We start from the raw sequence: 9838 nt of genomic DNA on the forward strand, positions 1-9838 counted from the left end.
TATGTGATTTAATAATTCATTAAACAAAGTGTTTTGAGCAATTGTTAAAAACCTCATTTTTTACTCTCATTTTTGAGTGAGTGTATGATTATAGAATTGTAGGTGCAAAGCACTCTTCTGCATTTTAAGGATATGATTTTATGTTATTTGGGCAGTCAAATTTGCTGATGGGGAAATTCATATCCAGATGAGTCTTTGCACCTTGTCATTTTCATAATTCTTTTTGTCCTGGTATTTTGAGCGCTAAACTTTCCTAAAGGTATAATTTTTCACTGTAGTAGTAGATATTGGTATTTATCATTATCCTGCTCATCCCTTTAGCAGATGTTTCCACCTGTAGATTTCCATCTTGTTTTAGTATTTTTTTTTTGGTCTTTTTTTCTGCAAAGGAAAAACAGTAGGGTAATTGTTTTATTTGCATCAGTTTGGAGGAATGGTTTCATTATGAAGTTTAGACTGGTTTTGAACTCACTTTGTAGCCCAAACTGGCCATGAACTCACAGTGATCCTCCTGCCTCAGCCTCCTGAGTGTTGGGATTACAGGCTAGTGCCACCACACTGTTTGTTTCAGCTTTAAGAAATTCTCAGCCACAGCTGATGACTTAATTTTTCAACTCCCCCACCTCCTGAATTCATGTTGAAACAATATATGAAGATATATGAAGGAAAGAGGAGCTTTGAGAGGTAATTAAGACATGAGGTGGAGCCAGTGTTGTGGGAGTATTACACTTATAAAGAGATGAAAGGATAGGAACATTTCCAACCTACACTGTAAAGATACAATAGAAAGGCAGCCATCTCTGCACCAGGAGGCAGATCCCACCAGAATCTGACCATGTTGGCTTCCTGATCATTGACTTTCAGCCATTAGTTCTGTGAGAATAAATGTTGAAATTACCTAGTCAGTCTATGGTACTTTTTGGCAGCCTGAATAGACTAAGCCAGCCATTATCTACTCAATTGCCCCGGCTTCCTTCTACCCATTCTCCTCTTTTAGAGAATAATTTTGATGCACCTAGAACTCTCTTTTCTGTTTCTAAGCTTTTTTAAATAGTGAATAAATCCATAGTCTAAAAATCAATATTGGGGGCCAGGGATATAGCTCAGGGGCATAGTGCCTGCCTGGTAAGCACAAACTCCTGAGTTTGACTCCCAGTTCAAAAAAAAAAAAAAAAAAATCAGTATCATAAAAAGACTATTGCAAAATTTTTCTCTCTCATTCCTACTTCTCAGTCACTTAGTTCCTAGCCCTTTATTCCTACAAGTAACATATGTACATAGCACAAGTGAGAAGAAACAAACAAAATCATGCTAGTAATACTATATTATTAACATAGAATATGATTACCCCTTTCTCCTTTCTTGTCCTCTAATAGGCAGCAAAATAATGTCCATACATAATCTTAGTGACATAAATAGTATATCCGCAAATAGGGGTTTAATCAAGAGGTTAGTGGGAAAGGAATTTGGAGAAGGTTTGGTAGGAAAAAATAGGGAAGCAGAGTCTTACAACCTAAAAGTGAAACAGCTTCTTGATTGGTTCAACAGAATCTAAACTGATACAGTCTATGTAACTTAGGAACTGGAGCAGTGACACAATCCAAGTCATCTGCTGTCAGTTAAGGCAAGCAGTCCTTCTATCTGGAACTTCCACATGACACTTTCAGCCAAAAATAGTGCTGTGGGCATCCATAGATAATAATATCGGCTTAGCACAAGCCAGCAGGCATTTGTAGATCTCATTTCCTTATGAAACCCATGGTAACTTTCTGCTGTGGGCTCTAAGTTAACTTTCAAATACCAAACTTGGAGCCATTCTGCCAGAAGATAGGTATACTCCTGTGAAGAGAAAAATGAAAATAGCAAAATATACCACCACCAACTGCATCAGACAGTGTAATAAAGATATATGGTGAATGTTTCAAAAAATTAAATGAAAAGACGTAGTACCATGAATCCCCATCAGAATACTCCCCTTTGCTTTGAAAACACTTAACCCTTCATTCTTTCCACTTTCGGAAGCAGTTCTAGGTTCTACTTCATGAGGGTCTTTAGTTGTGCTGTGTTGGTTACCTCAATAACCAGAACCGGGTTCAAAATGTTCACCAGTTGTGATTATTTTGGCTTTAGGGAAAAACCAGAAGTTACATGGTGTCAGGTCTGGTGAAAAAAGGTGGATAGGACACACGTGATATCTTTAAAGCCTGTCTTTCTATGAAATGTCACATGGCAGCAGGAGTCACCCTATTCTTTTATAACACTTTGCGAAGACATTCAAGGAAAATAACTTCCAGATCTGGTCAATCTCCTCCTATCATTCCTTTCTGGATTTTTCCTTTCTTCGTACCCCTCTCTTCATTCTCATCACGATTCCTCCAAACTGATGCAAATAAAACAGTTACCCTACTGTTTTTCCTTTGCAGAAAAAAAAAAAGGATGGAAGGAAAGCAAGCATTCTTAGGGAAATACAAGAGAATTAGAAAATCATAAACCAATGCTCTACTTAACAACTTCATATAGAGCATTGATCCCAGTGCTTGCTTTGGTAACAGATATACTAAAGTATTGATCCCAACTCCTGCTCCTGCCACTAAGGAGAACTGACACTGCACTCTGCACCAGCACCACAGATAAGTACAAGAACTTTTCCTGGGTTTCTTTCTTCTGGAACTTTAGGATCAAATTGAAGCTGGATGTGGTGGCACATACCAGCAAGTTTTAGATCATGGCAAGTTTTAGACCAGCCTGGGCTATAAGTGAGGGCAAAGCCAGCCTGAACTGCATAGTGAGACCCTTTCTCAGAAAGACAAAAAAAAAAAAATCAAGTTGAACAAGTTATTAGGAAATAATTCATTAATCACATTTTCCATTTTGTTGCCAATTATTATTTCACCAATTTGAAGCTTTCTAATTTTTTCCAAGTACCAGAGCAAAACATGTTAATTCTTATCATTTGGCAGACAAAAGAGGGGATTAAGCAAAGAAAGCATGAGTTAGAGTTTGTCAGAGTTCAGGTCTCTTCATGCAGACCAACACAGAAAATGTGAGTTGTTAAATAATTCAGGCAAGACTTCCACTGTTTATCTCTGTTTCTCTATTTGGAGAAAGACAGGCTTAGAGAAACAGTGCACTGCTTGTGAAAGTGAAGCCAGGGTGAGGCTAAGAAAAGGGAGGTGCTATAATGCTAATTAATTTCTTCATTTCTAAATTACCTAACTCTTCATTCACAATCTCTTACTAAAAGAGCAAAGAGCCAATTCTGTTCTAGCAGAAGAAAACAAGGCATTGTAAATATTTCTTGGGTTTAAAATGCCTCTCCACATTTTCCTTCCTTGCTGTAGTGCCTAACTAGAGAGAAAATGATCATGACACACCACAAAATAAAGAAATAGCAGATAAGGTTCTGTTCTTTGAGAGTTTTTCTGTAGGAATACAAAAGACTTAACCTTGAGCTGGTTCAAAGTTTGTACAATAAACACAACTAGGGGAAAAGAGCATTTCTACCAGATCAGAGAGACTGTTTTGCCAGGAATTCTGAAAACATAGTGCAGTTTTCTCCAGTAAAATATGGATTTGCTACTTCTTTATTTACCAAGTGACACAAGGGAAATTAATATTCTCACAGTAATTAAGCAAAAACCCTTTCAAACCTTATGAAGACTGGGCTTGGCAACATGAATTTTGATCCTACATATAATGATCCTAAATACAGTTGCAACAGCAATCAGAAACATTGAAACAGAACCCAGGACTTAGAGGCAGATTTATTTACATCAGTGGGAACTGCCAAGGGTCACTCCTATAATATCAGGTCCTGATCTCTGGTGGTCTAGGGCTTAGACAAGCTAAGTAAACAGGAAGACCAGAGGCAGAATGGTTTTTTCATTTGGGGATTGGTTTATACAATGTGCAGCATAGTGATCAGCTATGCACCACAGTGACCAACCATTTCTAAAAAACAGGAGCAACTAAAACCGGGACCAGAACTGGTACTTGGTAAACTAACAAACTGAAGTATACTGGCTGTGGTGGGTATTTTCTGCTACATTTTCCCCCTCTTTTAGTTTCTCTGGAGAATCCTTGCTGGGCATATAACATGTGATCTTCTGAGACAAGGTCCAACTAGAATTTAGGCCTGTCTGATCTAGGACACTATCCAGTGTGTCTTGCATGCTCATTAAATCTTGGTCAAGTGTTTGATTGATTTTTCTATTCTCTATATCGTTTAAGGCTAAAAAACATAGCTAGCAGGGGGCAGGGAAGGAAGGACTGGGATAAGCGGAATCCTGGTCCATTAATGAAAATCATAGCTAGCACTTCCCAGGCAGGGAAGCAAGGACTGGGATAAGCAGCCTAAAAAGACACAACAATGAAGGGGGATAGGTGTGGAGAAATACTGTAAATAATATCCTACAAGGGGCTAGGGATTTAGCTCAGCTGCAAAGCGCCTGCCTGGCAAGAGCAAGGTCGTGAGTTCGATTCCCAGTACCAGAGAAAAACCAAAAAAAAAAAAAAATCCTACATTTCCAGCCATGTGTAGACTGGTCACCACGCATTCTTTCTTCAGAACCCCTGGAGGACACTTAGGCCTCTGGATCAAATTACTTTGTGTTGGTAGCAGGTTTTCAAACAGCAGCAGGAAGCAGTAGCAGGAATGTTTTGACCAAAATAGCTTTGTCCAAGGTGACTACAGCATATCTAGCCTATCAAACTCCATTCTTAACAGAGCTACTTCCATCCAGCACAGAGTGTACTCAGCATCTGTCAGGGGTTTATTTTTTAAAAGTCTGATTGGCTTGAGAATGGTTTATCAGACAGTGCCAGGCAGTCATGGCCTGTTGGGCCCAGCTCTGTGGGCAGGTACAAGGCAGGATTAAGTGGTTTCATTGCCACAAGAGTCAGGCAGGGATTTTTGCTTAAGAGTCCTTGGTACTAAGTGAGTTCCAGCATAGCATGTGGCACCTGGACAGTTAGGTCTTGGTCTAAGGTGAGCTTGTCAGCTGTTTTGATAAGAAGGACAGTGGCCAAGTACTCACACAGGTAGACTGCAAGGCACTTCCAGGGACTGATAGTCTGGGTAAGCATCACTTTTTTTGTGAACTGAAGGATTTAGGTTTTATAGAAGCCAGCAGCTCTAAGAAATTTGTAGAGTTTTTTCTTGTTTTGATTCTTGTTTCGTAACCAGTTTCTGCCAGATATTGTAGCAGAACCTTTGTGTCTTTCCAGTAGGCAGCTTGGGTGTCATTCCAGGAAACTAGCCAGCTCAGCTGTGAAGGCTTCTCCAAAGAGCATAAACAACTTTCTGAACATCAGGAGGTTGAGTCAAGGTCAATTGCAAAGAGGGCCTGGCTGACAGGAGCCAGTTGAAGACAGAAGAGGGGATTCTTAGGCAGGTGTACCAGCAAGCTGTGGGTGGAAGACTGAGGCAATGTATACAGAGGGCAATCACACTGGCAGTGGCAGCTTGGAGATCTTGAACTGGCTTCACAGACAGGAGAGGTGTATTTTAGCAGCTTGACAATCTATACTGTTTGCTTGGGGAAATGTAATGGAGCCAAATCTGTTGTCAGAACCTCCTCCAAAATAGTAAGGTAATTTTTAACCCCTTGTGACAATTGAGCCCAAGTGAGCTGGCCTTTCATCTCAGGATTTTCCCAGTTGAAAGGGATTATGGGAGCAACTTGCAAGCAGAAGAAGGTATCTTTTAAATCTAGAACACTCCAAAAAAGGATGTATGGGTTGGAAACCACAGAGTATAAGCTGATAGCTGTGTTGTTGATGGCACAGAAATCTTGCCCATTGTGATTAATAGTCTATCAGGCTGATGTGTGTCTGGATACCTGTTTATGTTTCCTGTGACATCTGAGAGAAAAGGGGGTCATGGTGAGGTGGGATGTTGATGGCCAGATCCAGAGGTGAGCCTTTAGGAGAGTCTTCAGAACTTCAGGATTGCTGTCTCATGCTGATTCAGGCATTATCTTTCTCTTGAGGAACAGTAGAAGTTGAAAGTTCATGGTTAGATGAGAGGGAGGCTGACTGGATCGGTGCAAAGGGTATGTCCTCCCAGACTGCAAGTTTGTGCCTGGCAGAAGGGGTAAAAGGCAAGAGTCCCAGTTGCCCCAGTGATGGTAACTTTTTGACAGAGGAAACTTTTGAAGGCAGAGAGTTCTCCTCCATTATCTACCAGGAAAGTCACAGGTTTGCCCCTGACATTTGTAATGATCATGGGCTCTCAGGGGCCCAATTTGATAGAGCTCAGTCTATTCTATCTATTCAGGCCCAACAGGGTGCAACTAATTTTTCAGGGCTCACAGTCCAATTTTTCCTGAGTCAAAATGTGAAACTCAAAAGGAATTGTTGACAGTCATCTTCAGTTGGTGTTAGAAGATGTCATCTGACCAGGATACACATGTAACCAGAAGGCTCTGGAGGGAGGGCCTTTATGGCCGAATGCAAGCAATAGCTACCTGCAAGCAGTTCATTTGGCTGGTAGTAGATGAGTCAGGAGCAGGGAGTGAAGCTATAGTTGTTGGTAGCAACCGCAGCAGCTGATGAGGGTGTCAAGGTAGAATTCTCAGAATAAATGGACCTCATTTTCCTTTTTTTTTTTTTTAATACTTGGAGATGCATGGAATGGTTTGGTTTTATTTTCAACTCCATAAAAGCCCCTTTTCCTCCAGGCATGGACTGTGAGTTTTAACTAGTTAGTTAGTTCCCATTTTATCTCTGAATGGTGTATATTTTGTATCCTTGAATGATGGTGCAACAATCAAAGGGTAGGCGCCCCTCAGAGAGAGACCATTCAGATGCCTGCCTGGTGATGCCCCTCTGAGGGACTTATATGTGTCTTAGCTAAGGAGGGTGCAAAGTTTCCATTATGTCATATGTCTATCACTATGGAAGTACAGGTGAGGACCCAATCAGCCACCACAACCAGTATTTCTCAGTCTTGGTGTACAGAGTAGCATATTGCTTTTACTATCTGGTCTAACTACTCACACCTTCATTCAGCAGGTACTCAGAGGATAAACATTCCAATCCCCTTCCCTTGAGGGTGGACTTAACTAATAAGAGTTGATCAAGCTCTTCTGCTAGAACTGAGCAGGACTGACAGATTAACTAACAGGGGTGTCCCTAGGGGTCTTACCAGAATCAGGCAGGCAGACAGACAAACAGACAGTCAGATAGATTGTGTCTTCTTCCTCTTCCTCTCTCGGGAAGACACAATGTGAGCCCCTGTATCAGAAAACCGGGAATCCTCCTCCAGACCTTGGAAAGGACTCAAGATATCTCAAGGGTACATCTTCCCATTGGGACCTGGAGAAGTTCTCCCTCCATCCATGAGGGTCCATGACCAGTGACCAAAGGGGTCAGCATGCTTGGTCTTCCCAGCCAATACAGCAGATGCAACAGGAAGTGGAAACACCAAAATGACACCCAAGAATGAGGGGCAGATTTATTTACGTCGATGGACACTGCCCAGAATCATTCCAAGATTATCAGGTCCTGATCTCTGGTGATCTAGGGCATAAGCAAGCAGGAAGTACAGAGGCTGAATGGCTTGTCAATTTGAGATTGGTTTATACATTGTGTATCACAGTGGCCACCTATGCATCACAGTGACCAGCTATTTCTAAGAGATATGAGCAACTGAAACTAGAACAGGAATGTTACCTGGGCAACTAACAAACTGAAGTATACTGGTGTGTGGGGGTATTTTCTGCTACACAATGAATTTTGACTCATACCAGTTATGAAAGAATAAAGGATAAGTATTACAGAGGTATCTTAGTAGTTGTAAGGCTAAAAACTGAGAAAACAAACTACCTTTTGTATAAACTTCAAAATCACTGTCAGGATGGGGACCAAGAGGCAACAGAAATCTGTTGTTAAATCAGAATCCAGAGGTTTGTCTAGTTAGATTTATAAAAACTTAATTCAAAGTTCATGCTTCAAAAGGGGGCACATAACATTACAGTGTGTATTTATGGGAAATCAAACATGAAATTCCTGACATGAAAAGTTATATTCCCTAATAACAAATCATTGCAAAGTAGACTTCAAAGCACAAGGCAAGACAGAAAGGATGTAGACACACGTACTTGTATTTAGAGAAAAACCCGAAGCGGGCACCCTAATTTATTAGACATTAGCCCACAATAAGTTCATGATGAATTGTTCAGTACTAACTTAGGCAAATTTTTAAGAAAAAGTGTCTTATTACTCTTCTTTAAAAATGTATAAAATGAAGAAAGCCAAGGGCAAGTACTCTGCAACCAGCAGTCACAGAGGCTTATTTTTCAAGGTAGTTTAGAGACTAATTTCTAAATATACAAGATTATCACACTGTAATACTTTTATATCATGTATCAATCACAAATTTGTGTTTTTACTTAGGTTTTCTCTTAGAAAAATGTTCACTGTGGATGAAATGACCAGATCTAATAGTTTGATCATGTTAATTGGCCTATTGAACACTCACTTTCCTGCCCAGTCTCCATTCCATGGGTCACTAGATTTCTTCTTTAAGCTCCTAACACTCACTTTTCAGTAAGTATCCTTCAAAACCACCCCAAATATTACCTTCCTTAAAAAAATACTTTAGATGAATAGAAAATGGCTGCGAGGTAGCAGAGGTGTCATTTTCTGATATGCTCAGCTTGCTAAAGCTTACTTCATCAGTATTATCATCAGCAAGGTAAGAGGTCTTGGATATTCTTTCATAGAACAAAATACAGCCATATACTTCCCACCTCACCGTCCTTCATTCTTGATTTTTCTCCTCCTAATAATCCTTCTTCAATGCCCAATATCCCTCTTACCATTAAAATCTTAAAGACAATGAGCAATACTGGCAAAAAAAAAAAACAATTGTATTCAGATTCAAGAGACTATGGTTCAATTCTATTCTGCTGCCAGCAGCTGTGCATCTTTAGTCATCTCGTTCAGTGTTTCTGGTTTTGAATTTCTTAGTGGATAAAATGGGGGTTCTGGGTTCAGGGAACTCCATGGTCCTTTCCAAATCTGATTTCTTAGAAACTTGTCTATCTATCATGAAGCATTTTGAAGAATGAAATGTTACCAGGTTTGGGGTGGTGGATTGTCCTTCTATAGGTGGTTTCTAGATTCTTTCTGTCCTGAACAAAGACTTGGTCAAGACAAGTGCAAAAACAGCAAGGTTTTGTATTTACTAAAGGTATGAAAAGAAATGAAACATACCTATTCTGCAGAGCAAGTTTGGGTCAACTAAAAGTAAGGGATGTATGTGCTAAAGGGTGAGAGTGGACCACATGAAGGAAAGAGCACAGTGGCCATAAGGTTAATGGCAACCATCTTTTGTATCTTCCACTCCTCAGGCCGATATCAGGTCTAGGCATTCTTTGATAAAACCTGCTTGCGTTCTTATGAGAAATGAAGATAGCACTCTCTGCTTGGTTCCATGTGCAGGGCTTTGGGAACTGCTCCATACATGTATCTTGGAATTTTGCAATTGACAGGTCATATCTATTTCCCTGGCTAGATTGTGAAGCCCTAATTTCCTGCTTCACCATCATTCTTTTTTTACATTTTTACTTCTAGTACACACACACGCACACACACACACACACACACACACACACACACAAATACAGTCAGCTAACAGTCCTAAAAATTGCAAACAGCAATACATTTTGAAAATGATTTTGCAGGCTTCTGATTATTCAACAGTTGCACGGATAAGTTAGCTACAATAAAATCTCATCTTAAGTTTCTGCACCTTTCAGAAAGCACTTTCGACCATTGGATTGAATGACTGGCTTAGTACACCCTTATATTTCTTTAAAAAGAAGCAGGGGCC

This window comes from Chinchilla lanigera, unplaced genomic scaffold (assembly GCF_000276665.1).
Source record: "Chinchilla lanigera isolate Chin_1 unplaced genomic scaffold, ChiLan1.0 scaffold00001, whole genome shotgun sequence".
Taxonomy (NCBI): Eukaryota; Metazoa; Chordata; class Mammalia; order Rodentia; family Chinchillidae; genus Chinchilla; species Chinchilla lanigera.